The sequence below is a fragment of the Coregonus clupeaformis genome, unplaced genomic scaffold, assembly GCF_020615455.1.
Source record: "Coregonus clupeaformis isolate EN_2021a unplaced genomic scaffold, ASM2061545v1 scaf0048, whole genome shotgun sequence".
NCBI lineage: Eukaryota > Metazoa > Chordata > Actinopteri > Salmoniformes > Salmonidae > Coregonus > Coregonus clupeaformis.
In genome coordinates this window covers 744,393-765,348 of record NW_025533503.1, presented here as the reverse complement: position 1 = coordinate 765,348, position 20,956 = coordinate 744,393, and the positions used below count along the sequence as shown (strand labels likewise).

The window sequence follows — 20,956 nt, the reverse complement described above, 5'->3', positions numbered from 1 at the left end:
ACACAGAGACAAACTGGGTTGGAGATTTACAATGTCAATGGACACCATATGTAGTTGGGATGAAGTTAGAATGTGGAGTGTTGGAACCAACTGCCAACATGGATGATAGTATTCTGAACTCTGGAAGCTAGGGTTAGGATGCCCCCTACTGGTGTATTAGAGACAGACAAGAGATGTTTGAACCAAATGAATGCTTCTTTCTCTTCCCAGCCTTCCTCTCTTCTCTGTTCCAGGCTCTGTGATTTCCTTCCACCTGACACCCAGTCATATCAGAGGCATCTCCCTGCACTTCCTCCCCCTGTCCTACAGAGGGAGCTGTTTCCTGGGAGCCCTCATCATCCAGCTGGTCTACCCACTCTCTGGAGGTAAAGGCTTCACTAACAGATGCATCATCGTAACCATAGAAACTGAAGAGGAACATACATTCATGTTGGAATGGTTGATGGGGGTCTGTCTGCATTATGGTGATTCAGTCCTATGGCCACTGATAGTACTGTTCTCCTGTCCAACTACAGGTAACTTCTACCCAAACACACTGCATGAAGGGAATCTGGAGCATTTCTTCTTCTTCTTAGCCATGTTGATGACCATAAACACTCTGGTGTTCTGGTGGATATCTTCCAGGTACAGTATGAGAACCTCTCATGTATCAATATAGTCACTGTAGATGAGACAGAGGACATGAGGAGGAGAGGAAGCCGTTAGAGTTCTTTCAGTCTTGGACTTCAACATTTTCAGTCAAACAAATTTGAGAATTTCCTTGACCCCTTGAGGTGACCTGAACAAAGTTTCAATATAGTCTGTGCAGATGATACAGATGACAATATTGAGACAGGTGACAGTATTGAGACAGGTGACAATATTGAGACAGCTGACAGTACTGAGACAGCTGACAGTATTGAGACAGCTGACAGTACTGAGACAGGTGACAGTATTGAGACAGTATTGAGACAGGTGACAGTATTGAGACCGCTGACAGTATTGAGACAGCTGACAGTATTGAGACAGGTGACAGTATTGAGACAGGTGACAGTATTGAGACAGTATTGAAACAGGTGACAGTATTGAGACAGGCGACAGTATTGAGACAGGTGACAGTATTGAGACAGGTGACAGTACTGAGACAGGTGACAGTATTGAGACAAGCTGACAGTATTGAGACAAGCTGACAGTATTGAGACAGGTGACAGTATTGAGACAGTATTGAGACAGGTGACAGTATTGAGACAGGCGACAGTATTGAGACAGGTGACAGTATTGAGACAGGAGACAGTGTGGAGACAGATTACAGTATTGAGACAGGTGACAGTATTGAGACAGGTGACAGTATTGAGACAGGTGACAGTATTGAGACAGCTGACAGTACTGAGACAGCTGACAATATTGAGACAGTTGACAGTATTGAGACAGGTGACAGTATTGAGACAGTATTGAGACAGGTGACAGTATTGAGACAGCTGACAGTATTGAGACAGGTGACAGTATTGAGACAGGTGACAGTATTGAGACAGCTGACAGTATTGAGACAAGTGACAGTATTGAGACAGGTGACAGTATTGAGACAGTATTGAGACAGGTGACAGTATTGAGACAGGCGACAGTATTGAGACAGGTGACAGTATTGAGACAGGTGACAGTACTGAGACAGGTGACAGTATTGAGACAAGCTGACAGTATTGAGACAAGCTGACAGTATTGAGACAGGTGACAGTATTGAGACAGTATTGAGACAGGTGACAGTATTGAGACAGGCGACAGTATTGAGACAGGTGACAGCATTGAGACAGGAGACAGTGTGGAGACAGATTACAGTATTGAGACAGGTGACAGTACTGAGACAGGTGACAGTACTGAGACAGGTGACAATACTGAGACAGTTGACAGTACTGAGACAGGTGCCAATATTGAGACAGGTGACAGTACTGAGACAGGTGACAGTTTTGAGACAGGTGACAGTATTGAGAGAGGTGACAGCATTGAGACAGATCCACCCTAGCAGTCTCTCCTCCCCTGTGTCCCAGGTACCTAGACCTGAGTGTGGTGCAGAGTAGAGGAGTAGGAAGCAGCCTTCTGGCAGAGAAACTCCTGCAGTACAAGACCTGCCTGTGATTCTACGACACCATGGAACGCTCCTCCACAACAGTCTCCATAGAAACAGTGTTGTGACCTCTACACTACCTTTGTCCCCTGTAGCGCTGGACTTCCACTTGGTTTATTTATGTATGTACTGTGTTTTCTTTTCATTGACAGTCAGTTTTAGACAGTTTAGATGGTCATAGACTTCAACCTTTGTGTTCCTTCCTGCTCCAATATAATGTGTGGGTGTATTATGTGTCATCTATTTCTCTAAATGGATATACTGGTACATAGATGACTGGAAATAGCTGATTCATTGGGTCAATCAATTCAATAATAGAGCAATTCCAATGTCAGGATGATGAGTTTTATTTTGAAAGATCACATTGATTCAGAATACAGAATTGTTTGTATTCATACATGGACATGGGTGATTTAAATATTCTCATCTGATCATAAATGGATCAACAATGATCCCAGTTTCTGATTTGACTGGTTTGCCAGTACTACAGTTTACATCAAGAGAAAAAGAGACACATTTACAGAGGATTGCAACAGCCAAGAGGTGATCAGGTAGACAGTAAAAGTCTGAAGCCTGAGTGTCAGTCTGTATGTGCTATCATGCCATCTGTTAAGCAAGACCACTAGCAGATCTGGGACCAGGCTACAAAGAATGTGCTATGTCTATTTTTTTTAAAAATAATAACGTTAAAAAAGGGGAATTGAACCAGATCATAGGCCTACTGGAAGACTGTTAATAACCCAGAAGCTCTCCATCAATATGTCTGAAATGGTTGAAATCATCTGTACCTACTGGTAATTATTGAGATATAGTAGCAGACTCCAGACAGGCCCTCTCTACACAGCACCTGTCTCCAGTAGTCAGGATAGGGCTGAGCTTTATCAGTGGCTGTCACCTTCCAGTTGACCTCAGGCAGGCTGAGTTCTGGATGAGCTGTATTCAGATCCAATGTCAGCTGGAGGACGTCTGACTGATGAACAACAAAACCCAATAAGGAAAAGAAAGAACATGTATGTTGTCTTTGAGAGGGTGTTTGAATATCACTTACAGAGGGACAACTCTTCTTTGGTCTTCAGCTAAGGAGACATTTTGAATTCTGTCACTATTAAAAAATGCAACTTCATATCACATGTAACAAGGCAGTTTAGTTACCTGGAGGAAATGGATGTGATCCTCTGTGTGTGAGAGCTGCTCCAGCTCAGTGCTTCTCTTCCTCAGCTCAGCTATCTCCTGCTCCAGTTGCTCCAGGAGTCCTTTAACCCGTCTCACTGCAGTCTTCTCCTGGCCTCTAATCAACCTTTTCACCTCAGTGAGTATTCTCTCAATGGACCCGATCAGTTCAGTAAAGATTGTCTCATACTTACTAACTTCTGCCTGTACAGAGCACTGATAACTCACAGAGAGAGAGGAGGGGGGTCAATTTCCACTGTTACTGGATTCCAGACAACCTGTTCCCCAGTGTTGTCTTGGTACTATTTTCACAAGTGTGTGGTAAAATTTCACAACTCTTAGAACAAAACTCATCACAGATCGTCAAAAACGTACTTTTTTCTTCAAAACTTGAAGCACATTTTCAATTGACTAAGTACAAAACACAAAACCACACAGAAACATTTTCACCAAACCTAATCAGTGTTTCATCTAGAAATACCTTTCGTATAAAGTAAATGCCTTTCACAATGCAATGCTCACAATACTTTTCATATGATTCTCTTCTCATTTGTATCACTTAATCTAACTGCGCTTAATGGTTAATCACTTAACCGTTTGGTAAAACTATAGATTTTAAACTGGTTTGTCTACTATATAAGGATTTTGAGAACTACAGAAATAAAATGTGTTTGAAAAGTATAAACATCATGATAACATGTATGATACATGATAACCATACATAATGACTGCTCATTATTGCTAATTGATTCCACATAGTGGGAACCACAATTGGTCACCATATAAAAGGATGTTTATGAACATTTCTTTCAACATGGAGCAGGATAGACAGCAAGGGAGAGGAATAAATCAAAGAGCTCATGGACAAGGGGCCAATCAGAGAGGAGGGATGGGCCCCATTAAAGAGGTCAGAGAGGTGGACATCAGAGAGAGGGAGGCAGACGGCAGGGAACTGTTGTGTCTAATGAAGTCAGGGCCATCGTCGTTGACCATGTGGTAAACAGAGGCCTTACCATGGCAGAGGCTGCCAGATTAGTTCACCCCAATCTGAAAAGATCAACTGTCAATAAGATCATGAGAACATTTTCTCCAAGAAAACCGGTAAGTCTGAAGGATATGCACTATGCTTTACCATTACATTTACAATAAATTACATGTTGTAATGCATGTAAATTCACATAACTTGTTCCAGTATTCTTCCAGTATGATCTACTGACAGTATACTCTTGTTCTACCCTCAGAATTGACAGAAGACCCCATGGTGGTGGCCGTGTGCTGACCGACCAGCAGGAGTGGGCAGTGGTGGAAATGGTGATAGCCAGGAATGACATACGTCTGTCTGAAATAAAGCAGGCCATTGAGGAGAATGATGACACCTTTGCCAATGTGGCATCCATCAGCCTACCAACAATCACCCGCCTTTTGAAGAGGCACCAGGTATCTATGAAACACATTTACCTGGAGCCTTCTGAGAGAAACAACTGTGGGTCGAGTATGTTCAGGTACAGCACTATATACTGTATTACTGTTACTATTAATGAACATGCTACTTCACAATATCATAATGGAACTATACTGTAAAAAGAACTAACCAAAATATATTTTTAGAGGGTGATGGTGCTTGATGCTGCTGTGAACCATCACTAGTATATCTTTGTTGATGAAGCGGGCTTCAACCTGGCCAAAACTTGGCGCCGTGGGCGGAACCTCATCTGCCAACGGGCGTCCGTCCAAGTGCCTGGACAACGTGGGGGAAACATTTCCAAGAGCAGCAGCTATCTCTGAAGATGGTGTGGTAGGACGTAGACCATTACTTGGATCCTACCACGCTGCACACCTCATTGTGTTTCTCAATGAAATTGAGCAGGCCTGTCAAGGTGAAGGGGTCACCTATGTCATTGTGTGGGACAATGTCAGGTTCCACCATTCAGAGGTGGTTCAGGCATGGTTTCAGGTCCCTCCCTGATTCGTGACCCTATACCAGCCCCGGTACTCTCCTTCCTCAACCTTATTAAATTATTTTTTTCATCATGGAGGTGGAAGGTGTACGATCGCCATCCCCATGAGCGTGCCACCCTCCTTCTGGCCATGGATGAGGCATGTGATGACATCAATGCAGACCAATGTCAAGCTTTGATTCAACATGCCGAAAGGTTTCTCCAGTGGTGCCTGAACAATGAGGACATTTACTGATGTGGATGAGAATTTATGGCCAAATGCTCTAGATAGGCTTGATGCTAATTAATGCGTGCTAAACATTATTTTATTTTCATTCATTTAATGTCTTACATCTAATTACAGACAGTACTGTATGTTGCAATTATATCAGAAAAAAAAAAAAAATTCCCCATGAATGATTGTAGAGGATGTCATCATTGCTCACACCTTTGATTACACATTGGATAGATATCATGGAAATGATAGATTGTCAATTTTGTTGGGTAATGTAAGTGTATAGCCTAATGTAAACTGTAATGTACAGTACTGTTGCATATTACTTTCAGCACTTCTAAGGGTTATTTGAAACAATTATCTTGCAGTGATTTCTATTGGATTAACTGGTAGTTAATGATATATTTTCAATTGAGTAGTTTTAAGTTGTTTTGGTGATTAAACCAATGCTCTCATTACATTTATATTTTGAATCAATGGTTGGTGGTGAGAGATGTTTCCAATCCAAATGAATGCACAATGACAGGTTTTGAATGAAAGACTGGCTGCCTTACAAGCGTGACCAGCTTGGAGTTTTATACTAAGAGTTGTGAAAATGTACCACCTGCTTGTGAAAATAGTACCAAAGTGATTAAAACAAAACCGTAATAGGATTTTTTGGGCGGGGATGAATTGTTAATTGATTTTCAATAAGGAACACTGAGGGAAAACACAACAGAAGAAAAAGGGGGGACGCAACCTCTACAGTGAGGGAAAAAAGTATTTGATCCCCTCTCAAATCAGAAGGATTTCTGGCTCCCAGGTGTCTTATACAGGTAACGAGCTGAGATTAGGAGCACACCCTTGAAGGGAGTGCTCCTAATCTCAGTTTGTTACCTGTATAAAAGACACCTGTCCACAGAAGCAAACAATCAATCAGATTCCAAACTCTCCACCATGGCCAAGACCAAAGAGCTCTCCAAGGATGTCAGGGACAAGATTGTAGACCTACACAAGGCTGGAATGGGCTACAAGACCATCGCCAAGCAGCTTGGTGAGAAGGTGACAACAGTTGGTGCCAATTTTCGCAAATGGAAGAAACACAAAAGAACTGTCAATCTCCCTCGGCCTAGGGCTCCATGCAAGATCTCACCTCGTGGAGTTGCAATGATCATGAGAACGGTGAGGAATCAGCCCAGAACTACACGAGAGGATCTTGTCAATGATCTCAATGCAGCTGGGACCATAGTCACCAAGAAAACTATTGGTAACACACTACGCCACGAAGGATTGAAATCCTGCAGCGCCTGCAAGGTCCCCCTGCTCAAGAAAGCACATATACATGCCCGTCTGAAGTTTGCCAATGAACATCTGAATGATTCAGAGGAGAACTGGGTGAAAGTGTTGTGGTCATATGAGACCAAAATGGAGCTCTTTGGCATCAACTCAACTTGCCGTGTTTGGAGGAGGAGGAATGCTGCCTATGACCCCAAGAACACCATCCCCACCGTCAAACATGGAGGTGGAAACATTATGCTTTGGGGGTGTTTTTCTGCTAAGGGGACAGGACAACTTCACCGCATCAAAGGGACGATGGACGGGGCCATGTACCATCAAATCTTGGGTGAGAACCTTCTTCCCTCAGCCAGGGCATTGAAAATGGGTCGTGGATGGGTATTCCAGCATGACAATGACCCAAAACACAAGGCCAAGGCAACAAAGGAGTGGCTCAAGAAGAACCACATTAAGGTCCTGGAGTGGCCTACCCAGTCTCCAGACCTTAATCCCATAGAAAATCTGTGGAGGGAGCTGAAGGTTCGAGTTGCCAAACATCAGCCTCGAAACCTTAATGACTTGGAGAAGATCTGCAAAGAGGAGTGGGACAAAATCCCTCCTGAGATGTGTGCAAACCTAGTGGCCAACTACAAGAAACGTCTGACCTCTGTGATTGCCAACAAGGGTTTTGCCACAAGTACTAAGTCATGTTTTGCAGAGGGGTCAAATACTTATTTCCCTCATTAAAATGCAAATCAATTTATAACATTTTTGAAATAAGGTTTTCTGGATTTTTTTGTCTCTCACTGTTCAAATAAACCTACCATTAAAATTAGACTGATCATTTCTTTGTCAGTTTGCAAACGTACAAAATCAGCAGGGGATCAAATATTTTCCCCCCTCACTGTAACATTACAGTATGATATACTAATGAGGCAACCACTAACATTACAGAATGATATTCTAATGAGGCAACCCCTAACATTACAGTATGATATTCTAATGAGGTAACCAATAATACTACAGTATGATATTCTAATATAACGATATTCTAATGAGGCAACCACTAACATTACAGTATGATATTCTAATGAGGCAACCCCTAACATTACAGTATGATATTCTAATGATGTAACCACTAACATTACAGTATGATATTCTAATGATGTAACCACTAACATTATAGTGTGATATTCTAATGAGGCAACCACTAACATTACATTATGATATTCTAATGAGGCAACCACTAACATTACAGTGTGATTTTCTAATATTCTAACGAGGCAACCACTAACATTACAGTATAATATTCTAACGAGGCAACCACTAACATTACAGTATGATATTCTAATGAGGCAACCAATAATACTACAGTATGATATTCTAATATTTTAACGAGGCAACCACTAACATTACAATGATATTCTAACGAGGCAACCACTAACATTACAGTATGATTTTCTAATATTCTAACGAGGCAACCACTAACATTACATTATGATATTCTAATGAGGCAACCACAAACATTACAGTATGATAGTCTAATATTCTAATGCCAGTGAGCAAATCTCCAATCTCCACCCTATTCCCTATGTAGTGCACTACTTTTGATCTGGTCAGAAGTAGCCTAGTGCACTACGTAGGGAACAGGGTGTCATTTGGGCCAGAGTCAGTAACTCCCCTGGGTATGAATTCTCTCTCTATCTTATCTGTCTTCTATATTATGTTCTCCTCTCCTCTCTCCACTTCCAGATATCTGCTGTTTTTATTGTTTGGTTAATAGCACCACCTGCTGGACAGGTTTAATGTTGCTTGACTGAGCAGTATGGGAGAATAAAAGATGCCAAACTTAGGGTCGGTTTCCCGGACATCTCCATTAAACATGCTTTTTAGTCTAGGACTAGGCTTCATCTGTGTCCGGGAAACCGGCCCATATAGTTCAATTAGCAAGTAAGTAACACTACCTGTTCCATGATACTGAGGAAAATTACATTGAGACAGAGAACCAATTGAGAAAACATTTCAATGGTTCTGAATGACAACCAACATACATTAACAGCATACATCATGATTAATGTAAATGTAGCCAATTAAAACATTGCATTTGATAAAAATACATTGTTAAGTTTTAATTAAACTCTGAAGATTAAATCAGTCAGACAACAATAATTTTACAGAAAAACAGAGCATTATATCTGGGGACCATCACCACCAGCATGACTAGTATCTATGTGGACCCTACTACAGTTTAACCAGCTCAGCTATAGACTACACCAGCATGACTAGTATCTGTGTAGACCCTACTACAGTTTAACCAGCTCAGCTATAGACTACACCAGCATGACTAGTATCTATGTGGACCCTACTACAGTTTAACCAGCTCAGCTATAGACTACACCAGCATGACTAGTATCTATGTGGACCCTACTACAGTTTAACCAGCTCAGCTATACACTACACCAGCATGACTAGTATCTATGTGGACCCTACTACAGTTTAACCAGCTCAGCAGTACCATTGATAGAAACCCAGGATAGAGGGGCTGAGTGAATGTGGTCTGGACTCTGTGGAGGAGGGTCATTGTGTCAGAGACACTGTAGAAGGACAGAGTACCTGCCTTGTGATCCAGGTACACTCCTACTCTGGAGGACTGAGGGCCTGATACTTTAGTCCCAACATTATTGTGTATGAAACAATAACCACCTCTATAGTACTCTAAACTCCAGGACTTGTCATTGTGTCCAAATCCACTACCTGTCTCTGTTCTGCTGATGTCTTTATATGAGACTGCTGTATCAACCCACTTCCCACTCCACTCCACCTCCCAGTAACAGCGTCCAGACAGACCCTCTCTACACAGAACCTGGTAGTCGTTTGTAAATCTGTCTGGATGAACAGGATATGGTTGGACTTGGCCTGTACGTTTCACCTTTCTGTTCCTTTTAGACAGAGAGAGGCGTGTGTGTGCTGTGTTTGGGTCCAGTGTGAGCTGACAGGAATCTGGGAGAAGAGCAGAGCAGAGACCAATGAGGGGAGTTAGAACAATAAGTGAAGTCAGATACTGTATCTACCCTGTCTTTGATTAGAGCACAGCAGAGATCAAATCAGAGAAATATGAGGAGTCAGATAGATACCCAGTCTTTGATTAGATCTACTATTGCTATATATTTCTAGAGGGATTGTTAGGAGTGTCAGTAAAAATAGACTGTTAGTCACTTCAGAATAAAGAGACTCACATTGTAAGAACTGTTCTCTGGTCTTGGGCTCTGGAGGCAGTAGAACATCCACTATATTCACTACAGACACACAATCACATTCACAGAGAGAGGGAATGTTATCATCATACCATATTCCACATGTATATGACTAGTAGGGAACTTTCAATGGTCTAAAGTTGATGTTCTTATTATTTTCAACACACCTGTAGTGGAGATCTTGGTCCATTCTCCTTTAAGGACGTCTTCTAGTTTCTCTCTCAGTTCAGACACAGTCTTACTCACATCTCCAAAGTACTGAAGAGGACGGACAACGATGCTGGGTAAGTCTGAAGATACACTGGTACTGGAGAAGGACTGATAACTCTGGAGAGAGAGAGCGAGCGAGTGAGAGAGAGCGAGAGAACAGAACCAAATGATTGAGAGTTTCACATTGAGTTTTAGTTTCATATCACATGTATCAAGGCAGTTTAGTTAGTCCTCTGTGTGTGAGAGCTGCTCCAGCTCAGTGCTTCTCTTCCTCAGCTCAGCTATCTCCTGCTCCAGTTGCTCCAGGAGTCCTTCAGCTTGACTCACTTGAGCCTTCTCTTGGGCTCTGATCAGCTCCTTCACCTCAGAGCTCCTTCTCTCAATGGAGCGGATCAGCTCGGTAAAGATCTTATCACTGCCATCCACTGCTGCCTGTGCAGAGCGCGAGAGAGAGAGAGAGAGAGAGACAGAGACAGAGACAGAGACAGAGACAGAGACAGAGACAGAGAGAGAGAGAGAGAGAGAGAGAGAGAGAGAGAGAGAGAGAGAGAGAGAGAGAGAGAGAGAGAGAGAGTTGCCCTAGAGCACACAAAAAACTATACATACCTCGGCCTAAACATCAGCGCCACAGGTAACTTCCACAATGGTGAAAAACCACAGTGTGCCATCACAGCTGCAACATTTGTGACCTGTTGCCACAAGAAAAGGGCAAACAGTGAAGAACAAACACCATTGTAAATACAACCCATATTTATGTTTATTTATTTTCCCATTTGTACTTTAACTATTTGCACATTGTTACAACACGGTATATATACATAATATGACATTTGAAATGTCTTTATTCTTTTGAAACTTCTGAGTGTAATGTTTACTGTTAATATTTATTGTTTATTTCACTTTTGTTTACTATCTACTTCACTTGCTTTGGCAATGTTAACACATGTTTCCCATGCCAATAAAGCCCTTAAATTGAATTGAAATTGAATTGAATTGAATTGAATGAGAGAGAGAGAGAGAGAGAGAGAGAGAGAGAGAGAGAGAGAGAGAGAGAGACATGTCTTCCTTTAATGAGCCATCCTCATTACACTAACACCCCCCCTCCTAAAAACACATTGCACCACAACCTCTACACAATCACATTATCCAGTACCCAACACCACAGTACAATACACCATCCAGCACCACATTCCAACTGTCCATCCAACCCCTCCTCTCCAGCCGTACAGACAGCCCCCCTGAGCCCCCATACCTCCTGAAACATCTCCACACTGTTGATCATTTGGCCACAAAATTCTCCCGACAACCAAAACAACACATTGAACAGATATTCATGGTCCACCCTATCAAAGGCTTTCTCCTGATTATGAACAGATTGTCTGTGTTTGAGCGTCCTGGTACACAGTGCGTTTGGTCCTTGTGTACAATAGAGTCCAGGTGGGACTTCAGTCTGTTAACGAGGACCTTGGTAAAGACCTTATAGTCCAAACAGAGCAATGCCACAGGCCTCCAGTTCTTTAAGTCGCTCAAATCTACTTGTTTGGGCAGGAGAGTCAAAGCCTCCCGTCTACAGCTTAGCGACAGCTCCCCCACCCCGACGCACTCACACAACACACGTCCTGTAAAATAATTCCCCAGAACTTTTTATACAAATCCACAGGCAGACCATCTGAGAGACAGCAGCTGAGAGTTTGTGAAAGGCCAGGGAAATGTCTATTTGATTTATCTGTGACAGAGAGAGTTTGGAAAGGTCTGTGAGCAGAACCTGAGAAAACCCAGGATAATAATAATAATAAGCCATTTAGCAGACGCTTTTATCCAAAGCGACTTACAGTCATGTGCATAAATTTTTACATATGGGTGGTCCCGGGGATCGAACCCACTACCCTGGCGTTACATGCGCCGTGCTCTACCAGCTGAGCTACAGAGGACCAGGTGCAGACACATTTATGAAAGCAAAGACAAGGTCATTATTTGGGCTCTAAACACTAACAACCTACCCTTACACACCTCTTTTGCTACCCCTGCACTAAGATTTCTGCCATGGCATTTAAATGTTTTTGTTTGACATATTCCCCCAGTCTCTGCCGCCGTTCATGTTAAGGAAGTCTAACCGTGAAATCTCCATAAGAGGTGGGAGGGAAATCACCACAATCAGAAACCAGTAGAGAAGCCCATAAAGCCGCCATGCCAGAAAAAAACATCCATTTAAGCAGATTCTGAAGACATGCCCTTAAGAACCCATGACCCATTTTCTCAGCCTATACCGCTTCCTGGGTGAGAGGACACTAAACCCCTCATTCTTCATCACGTGTTGTACTGACCTTACAAACCTTCCAGGATCAATCAAATAAGACTCCAGCAGAACCTTCTTTTTCCCCTTTAGTCTCCATCAGGAACCTAGAAAGTTCTCTCACCGTATATACTGGGCCCTCAGCCTGACTGGCTGTCAGCTCTGGATCCAATGAGCCGTCTGAAAACGAGACGCCTTGTCCTCCGCTCCCGCAGACTCATCTCCCCCCTCTTCCTCCTCCCTCATTGGCACGGTACCGTCCTCCTCCTCCCCAGTCTCTGCCCCCCTGCACTTCCCCCCTGATCAGTGCCTCTTCCCCAATGACAGGCAATATTTCCTGGGATGAGCCCACCAAGTCTTTGCCCACAGGAGTCTCTGTTACTACAGAAACCGCTCATGTAGCCCAGCTGCTACTACTACCGTGTAGCTCAGTTGGTAGAGCATGGCGCTTGCAACGCCAGGGTTGTGGGTTCGTTTCCCATGGGGGGACAGTATGAAAATGTATGCACTCACTAACTGTAAGTCGCTCTGGATAAGAGCATCTGCTAAATGACTGGTACCCCCGCCATTTATTTTGCAATTCTGAGTAATCACTACTTTAGTAAGGATTAGTAAGGAAAAACTATTTGTTCAGTACTACTGCAGTTGCTTAATAATTCCAATAGATGGCAGCATAAGACCATGAATGACATTTCAGAAGATTAGTTTACTTCACTCTCTGGATACACCACCACTCCACCTCACAGGAAAACTCCTGCCTGAGCTTTTTACTGTCCTTTTCCACACTGCTAACGCAAGAGGAAGGACTGAAAACACATTACTGTGAAGTAATATAATGATGATTCATGTTTATTATTACCTGTTTTGATGGTCATGTTTTGAAATTATACTTCATTACTATAATGATTATCAATACGCCTGAACATTAATTCAGTCACCTCTGGTCGACAAAAACGTATTTTCCTAGTACATTAATTGTCAAATTCATCAACCAGCATCGAGCACTCTGCCTTCTCACGCAAGCGAGGGGCATGTTGAGGTAAATATGCTAACAGCGACGGTTGCATTTTGTAATTTATTGGTGGGCTGGAAGATGCAGTGTTTTTTCTTTTCTATTCAGAGGCTATTTACTCCCAATATGAGATAATTTTATATAGAAGGTTTTTATAATGCATGTTTACTAGGGTTGAGGTTAGCGCATCTGAGTAGGGATTATTTGGCCGGGGTTCAATACCTGTCCTACCTATCAATCATATTGCTGCTTGTAGCCTATAACTGATGATCCCCACACTAGAAACACCGAAATCTATCTGTACTAACAAACCCTGTGTTCCACCCCTCCCCTGTGTAACCTTGAAGTTTGTTAAGAAACAAACACTTGTCTATGAAAACAGACATGTTTAACGGATTCCGCTTGGCACCCAGCCGAGAGCACACGAAAACCACTTGCAAATTTACCAAAACTAACCAACTACTTGCGGTCTGTTCGTAAGCAATAAACGGAGGCAGATTAGCCACCACAACTCTTATCGAAAGAGGCGACATCTGCACCAACACACCCCTCACAAAAATCCCACTCACAACAAGACAAACCTTTTTCATTAACACGACCACCGCCTTGTTCATTCTGGATGCAGAGTGCAGATGTTCTGCTCCAACCTGTTCGCCGACCATGAGCAAAACTTCCTCCACACCTTTTTCCGGAACGCACCCGAAGCGACAGCGTTTCTTCTCCACTCGGTTGAGGCCATCACGCCGCCCTAACAAACTACCCCTACTCCCCCCTAAACTCTAAACGATAAACAGTGGAAACCAATAAACAAACCCTCCACCATGAGAAAATACATTCATAAAATACGCAAGAACCAAAAGAAAAAAGAATAGTAGCCCTCCTCACGAACCACAAAACTCTCACACAACCAACTTCTTCTTCTATGATATAATGGCGGTCCACAACCCAACGTTAAAGGTGCATACCACCATCTACTGTGCTGGAGTGTGTGGTCAATCACGGTTTCCAACATTTCTAAATCCTCCTACCTAACTCAGTACTTCTGAGAAAATAAAGAAGAGCCCTACTAACTTCTAATAGACCCTCCCCCATCCCCCAAATCCCTTACAACCCCCCCAACCCCGTCCAACCTCAATGACCCTACACTTCAATCTTTCCCTCTCTTCAACATACTTACAACAATATAACATCACATGCTCCACCGTTTCATCGACCATACCCTCCACACACAAATCATTCACATGCTTGCCAACCAGATGTAATGACGAGTTCAATGTACAATGTCCTAAGCGCAATCAAGTAAACACCACATCTTCCTTCCTAACCTGACATTTGAATCTTGGTCCACCGACCTTTCTTTGGAGGACATATAAATGCCGGCCCTTGTGCTCAGAGTACCATCTCTTCTGCCACACATCTATCAAAATGGCTCTGATCTTACATTTGGCCTCATCTCTACCCAGTGGAACATTAATATCAATTATATCTCGTTTCAAAGCTCTTTTAGCTAACTGGTCTACAATTTCATTCCTTTCCACACAATAGTAGGTCACTCCTATTAGATTTACCAGATGATAAACTATTCAATACAGACAGAGAATCTGAGAATACTATAATTCTAACAGGTTGTACGTCCTCCACCCACTGGAGGGCAACTATTATCACCAACAGTTCAACTGAGTATACTGACAGTTCATCTGTTTGTCTTCTACATATCTGCACATCAAATTCAGGAACGTAAACGCCTGCTCCTGTGAGCCCACTATCTGGGTCCTTGGATCCATCTGTGAAAAGGGGTAAAAAAGCATAAAAACTTCTACCAATGTAATTGTCAACCAGTTTCCCTATATCACTGACTTCTGACCAATCTTTCCTTTTCTCTACCAAGGTTAGATCAACAACAGGGTCTGGGAGTAACCATGGAGGAACATCCCCTATCACCACAGAAGGGCCAACCTCCAACTCCCTCAAACCACTCTCATCAGCAAGCTTTCCAACTGTCCAACCAAAACCACTGCCTTGTCTACTAGTATATTCCCAACAGTCATCTAGAACAGTAGCAGTGGGATGCTCAACCTCACAGCCTTTCAACCCAATAAGATAATGACCATTTTCTACGCTGTATATCCAAAGGCATCTCACCTGCCTCCACTAGTAAGGCACATACAGATGTTGATTTAAATGCACCAATACATATCCTTAAAGCTATATACTGGATTCTGTCTTTGCCGCTGTTCCATAAACTATACACCCGAAATCAATTGTCGTCCTGATCAGAGCTCTATAAATATCCATCAACGATTGTCTGTCAGCACCCCATTCATAACCAGAGACCCACACAACCAACTACCGCAAAAGTGATGGAATGAGAGAGACAGAGACATCGTTACAACACTGTACATAGCCAAAATATAATGGTTCTTCTTCTTTTGAGTTTAACGGCGGTTGGCATCCAATATTTTGCATTACCGCCCCCAACTGGACTATAATATCAATCCATTATACTTTGTGACACAAAATGGGAAAAGGGGAAATTATAATAATACAGAAAAACACCCTTCCAACGAACCCTACACTCAAAATACCCACTACCCCATTCCACTACTTTGACCCTATCTGCTCCTGCACCATGCCAACGGCCTGGGAGGACAGGAAACCACAACTCAACACGCCCTGTAACTCTTCTGAAGTCTAATCTTGTATGCCCAAATACTTCTCTGCAGCTGCCACCACAACATCTATTTTCTGTGATTTACGTTCCATTTCTGCGGTACAGTTAATAAACATTGCTATGAATGCTAAGAAGCTATCTTTACTAAAGCATATATCACTCGTTGGCCTATCCCTCTGTGCTGGCACAGATCTACTACTCACAGGGATCCTCTCAGGATCTCTCACCCTTGACCCATCCTCCTCTACTTTCTTCACTGCCTCAGCATACGACACCTTCTGCCCTACTCTGACTCTAGCCACCTCAACCTGCCTCTCGCACCGGACACTTCCGATATCCAGCAACATGGGCATCCCATCAGTTGACACACACAACTTTATCCACCGAAACTACACAATCCTCTATCCCATGCCCTCCTGCACACTTCCCACATCTTGGAATCTCCCTCCTACAAACTGCTGCAACATGATCAAAAACATTGCACCTGAATCAGTGCAGTGGATTCGCCACAAAAGCTCTAACAGGATAACTGATATATCCTACCATGACTGTTGGGTAAAGACTCAAAACTCAAAAGGACTGACAGTGACTCCTCTGTTTCACCACGCTCACCACCGGGTCTGTGTTGCACCAAACGGCGGGAATCACAAACACCAGCAGTCTTCAACCTTAATTGCTCCACCTCCACACTTAACGCTACCCCAGAAATCACTCCTTTCAATGGTGCCCTGTTCCTAAGAGCAAAGCAAGAAACAGATTTTGACCCAAGTTGCGTGACACGGAGCGCCCACTCCCTCTGGTCAGAAGAAACACAAACAAATATCACAAGTCCACTACAGGTTACCTTCACTGATTCAACTGCACCCAACTCCTTTCCCACAAACCCTGAAACCACAAATGGATCTGCCAAAAGGTATGGATCCACTTTCTCCAAAAATGTAACTGCTACTGCACCAGATTCTTCTTTATCATGTCCATTAATGCCAGGCTCTGGTTCTGAGCTCTTCACCACACCTTCTACCTCACTTAACTCTCCCTCATTCATTTCCATTTCACCTCCAGAACTCGGTCTGGCGCACGACTCACTCTGTTTTCACTTGAATTATAACATTTGAAATGTCTCTATTACTTTGAAACGTTTATGAGTGTAACGTTTACTGTTAATTTCTGATCATTGATTTCACTTTTGTTTATTATTTATTTAACCTGCTTTGGTAATGTAACATATGTTTCCCATGTCAATAAAGCCCATTTAATTGAATTGAGAGAGAGTGAGAGAGAGAGAGAGCTCCCTGTTAATGTACAGCGGACATGAGTCACTCATGGTTACTCATGGTTATGTGATGAGGTAGCCCCACTTGTGACTTTAAAATCAGTGTCGGCCCAGTAGGGAATCTCCTCTTGGTGTAACATAATAATATATAATATGCCATTTAGCAGACGCTTTTATCCAAAGCGACTTACAGTCATGTGTGCACACATTTTTACGTATGGGTGGTCCCGGGGATCGAACCCCCAAGATGTTGGTTTCTCCCGCAGTAGACCCGGGTTCATATCCCGTCAGTTACATTAAGCCGTGTGTTCTCTGAAAGGGGTCCTGTTTCCAACAGTGGGGTCAGTGGGACTAGAGGCCTCTCTCTCTCTCTGACTGGAGGAGAGAAGTGAAATGGTGTGTCTCCTCTGGTCAACAATACTCACCTTGAGAGACTCCACAGCCTGTTGGAGCTCCTTCAGCTCCTTCTCTCTCTCCTGGAATCTCTGCTGGACCTTCTGCTGTCTCATCCCCAGCTGCCTCTGTGGATAATCACTCTTCAATGAGCTACCAAGCTTTATTTGTCCAGTAGATCAATAGTATAGTAATGGGACATAGGGCCCATATAAGTTAGGGATTAAAATGTTGAGGAACTGTCTGTGTGGAATTATTTTATTATGTTGCTATGTGAATGATTATAGTTTTTATGGTAGGCGTACATGTATCAAGGGGTTGAGGCTGAACTTTGAACTCCTAAAAGGGCATTCAGAATGATAATAGTGTTTGACTTTAGAAAATGGTGAAACATTTGGAGCAAACTCAATATACTCAAGGTTTGTGTTCATATTTGTTCTGCTGAGGATCGATTTCATTTGAATGATCTCATATTCAAACAGACTTAGTTCCTACTGTATGTTTAATTCTTTGTTTATCAGACAGTCATCAACAAGTTGTTCTGGTCTTACCTGTTTCTCAGTCCTCTCTGCTGCAGCTGACACTGTATCATGGCCTTTATGTTCATCCATTGTACACAGATAACAGATACACTGCTGATCGGTACGACAGAAAACCTCCAGCAGTTTGTCATGATCAGAGCAGATCTTCTCCTGTAGTTGTGCAGTGGCTTTGACCAGCTTGTGCTTCTTGAAAGCAGGAAATTCATAGTGAGGTTGGAGGTGAGTCTCACAGTAAGAGGCCAGACACACCAGACAGGACATGAGGGCTTTCTGCTTTCTGGTCCCAGTGCAGAAATCACACGCCACATCTCCAGGTCCAGCATAGCACAGAGCAGGAGGGGGAGCAGCCTGGAGTCCAGTCTTCTTCATTTTTTCCACCACTTCAGCCAACACAGTGCTTCTGTTCAGAACAGGCCTTGGGGTAAAGGTCTGTCTGCACTGGGGACAGCTGTAGACACCTTTCAGATCATCCTGATCTCAGCTTTCTTTAATACAGCCCATACAGTAGCTGTGTCCACAGGCAGTAGTCACCGGATCCTTCAGTAGATCCAGACAGATGGAGCAACAGAACAGTTCCTGATTCTCTGCCATTTTGGTGCTCTCTCCCATAGGTTAAGCAATGGCAGTGTCAAAGATGACTTTCTGTTCAATGTCAAAGATGACTTTGTGTTTCATGGAACTCTACACCAGAGGACAGGGAGGGGCTTCCTACTTGACTGTGTACTCTGTATGTAGAGGGGGTGTGGTTTCTTTGATAAGGAAGTGTGACAGAGTGTTGGGTAGTAGCCAGAGATGTTCAGTATTTCTCTTACATCTATTTGAAATACATATTTTAATGACTTCTGAGTATTTTGTCATTTGAATCACACTGGGCTGAACTAAACTTTTCAAAATACAAAATACTTTTCTATACAATTTTTTTATTTATTGTGATTCACATTTTGCATTAATTGAAAGTCGCTCTGGATAAGAGCGTCTGCTAAATGATTACAATGTAAATGTACATGTAAAAATGAATCATTGCAATCACTTAAAAACTCAATTTAAAGATTTACTTCAGGATTTAGGCAGTGAAGCCCTTTATCTACTTCCCCAGAGTCAGATGAGCTCATGGACACCATTTTAATGTCTCTGCATCCTGTATGAAGGAAGTTTGTAGTAGTTTTGGGAGCCAATACCAACTAGCGTTAGCGCAATGACTGGAAGTCTATGGCATGCTAGCAGTTACTATAGACTTCATAGCGCTAATGCTAGTTAGAAACTTCCTTCAAACTGTAGAGACAAATAAATGGTTCCATTCATTCATTGATTTTTAGAACATTTTCAGGTCATTGTTTGTTTTCAGTGCAAAGTCCAAATACATTATTTTTCTGATATTGGGGGTAAAACTGGCAAATCTATAATGTTTATTTATGCTCCATAAAGTTGTCCTAGAATCTGTTGTTACCCTGACCTCTCCCACAGATTCCATCAGGTTACTACATTCAGACCATGAACTCTAACCTGCACCTGAACAGCTTCCTCCTGCCCATCGGTGCCATGAACGTCATCAGCATCCTACCTCTGCTGTTGCTGGCCCCTCTCATGGAGTGTGTCACCTCCTGCTACCTGTCCATGGAGAAAACACCCTTCTCCCACGCCAGAGTCATCAGTAAGCACACACACACACACAAACACACACAGAGAAAGACACACACACACACACACACACACACACCCTACTGGTGTACCTGCCCCCTACTGGTGTATTAGAGACAGACAAGAGACGTTTGAACCAAATGAATGCTTCTTTCTCTTCCCAGTCTTCCTCTCTTCTCTGTTCCAGGCTCTGTGATCTCCTTCCACCTGACACCCAGTCATATCAGAGGCATCTCCCTGCACTTCCTCCCCCTGTGGATATACTGCTACATAGATGACTGGAAATAGCTGATTCATTGTGTCAATCAATTCAATAACAGAGCAATTCCAATGTCATGATTTTGACTTTTATATTGAAAGATCACATTGATTCAGTAATTGATTCAGAATACAGAATTGTTTGGATTCATACATGGACATGGGGGATTTAAATATTCTCATCTGATCATAAATGGATCAACAATGATCCCAGTTTCTGATTTGACTGGTTTGCCAGTACTACAGTTTACATCAAGAGAAAAAGAGACACATTTACAGAGGATTGCAACAGCCAAGAGGTGATCAGGTAGACAGTAAAAGTCTGAAGCCTGAGTGTCAGTCTGTATGTGCTATCATGCCATCTGTTTAGCAAGACCACTAACAGATCTGGGACCAGGCTACAAAGAATGTGATATGTCTAATTATTTTTATTTAATTTTTTTTACAATAACGTTAAAAAAGGGGAATTGAACCAGATCATAGGCCTACTGGAAGACTGTTAATAACCCAGAAGCTCTCCATTAACATGTCTGAAATGGTTGAAATCATCTGTACCTACTGGTAATTATTGAGATATGATTTTGTACCAATCCCAAACCCAGGATAGAGGGGCTGAGTGAATGTGGTCTGGAGTCTGTGGAGGAGGGTCATTGTGTCAGAGACGCTGTAGAAGGACAGAGTTCCTGTCCTGTGGTCCTGGTTCACTCCTACTCTGGAG

At 42.8% G+C, this 20,956-nt stretch overlaps 1 long non-coding RNA gene and 1 pseudogene across 1 annotated transcript; both read right to left on the bottom strand.

The window, feature by feature from the left end:
* Window positions 1-2,777: 2,777 nt before the first annotated feature.
* Window positions 2,778-20,841, bottom strand: LOC123483230. Its single transcript, XR_006658136.1, has 2 exons — window positions 20,794-20,841; window positions 2,778-2,886 (listed from the first exon to the last, which is right to left on the bottom strand). It is a non-coding gene; the product is annotated as an uncharacterized LOC123483230 (long non-coding RNA).
* LOC121559283 lies at window positions 2,977-18,975 on the bottom strand (annotated as a pseudogene).
* Window positions 20,842-20,956: the final 115 nt, after the last annotated feature.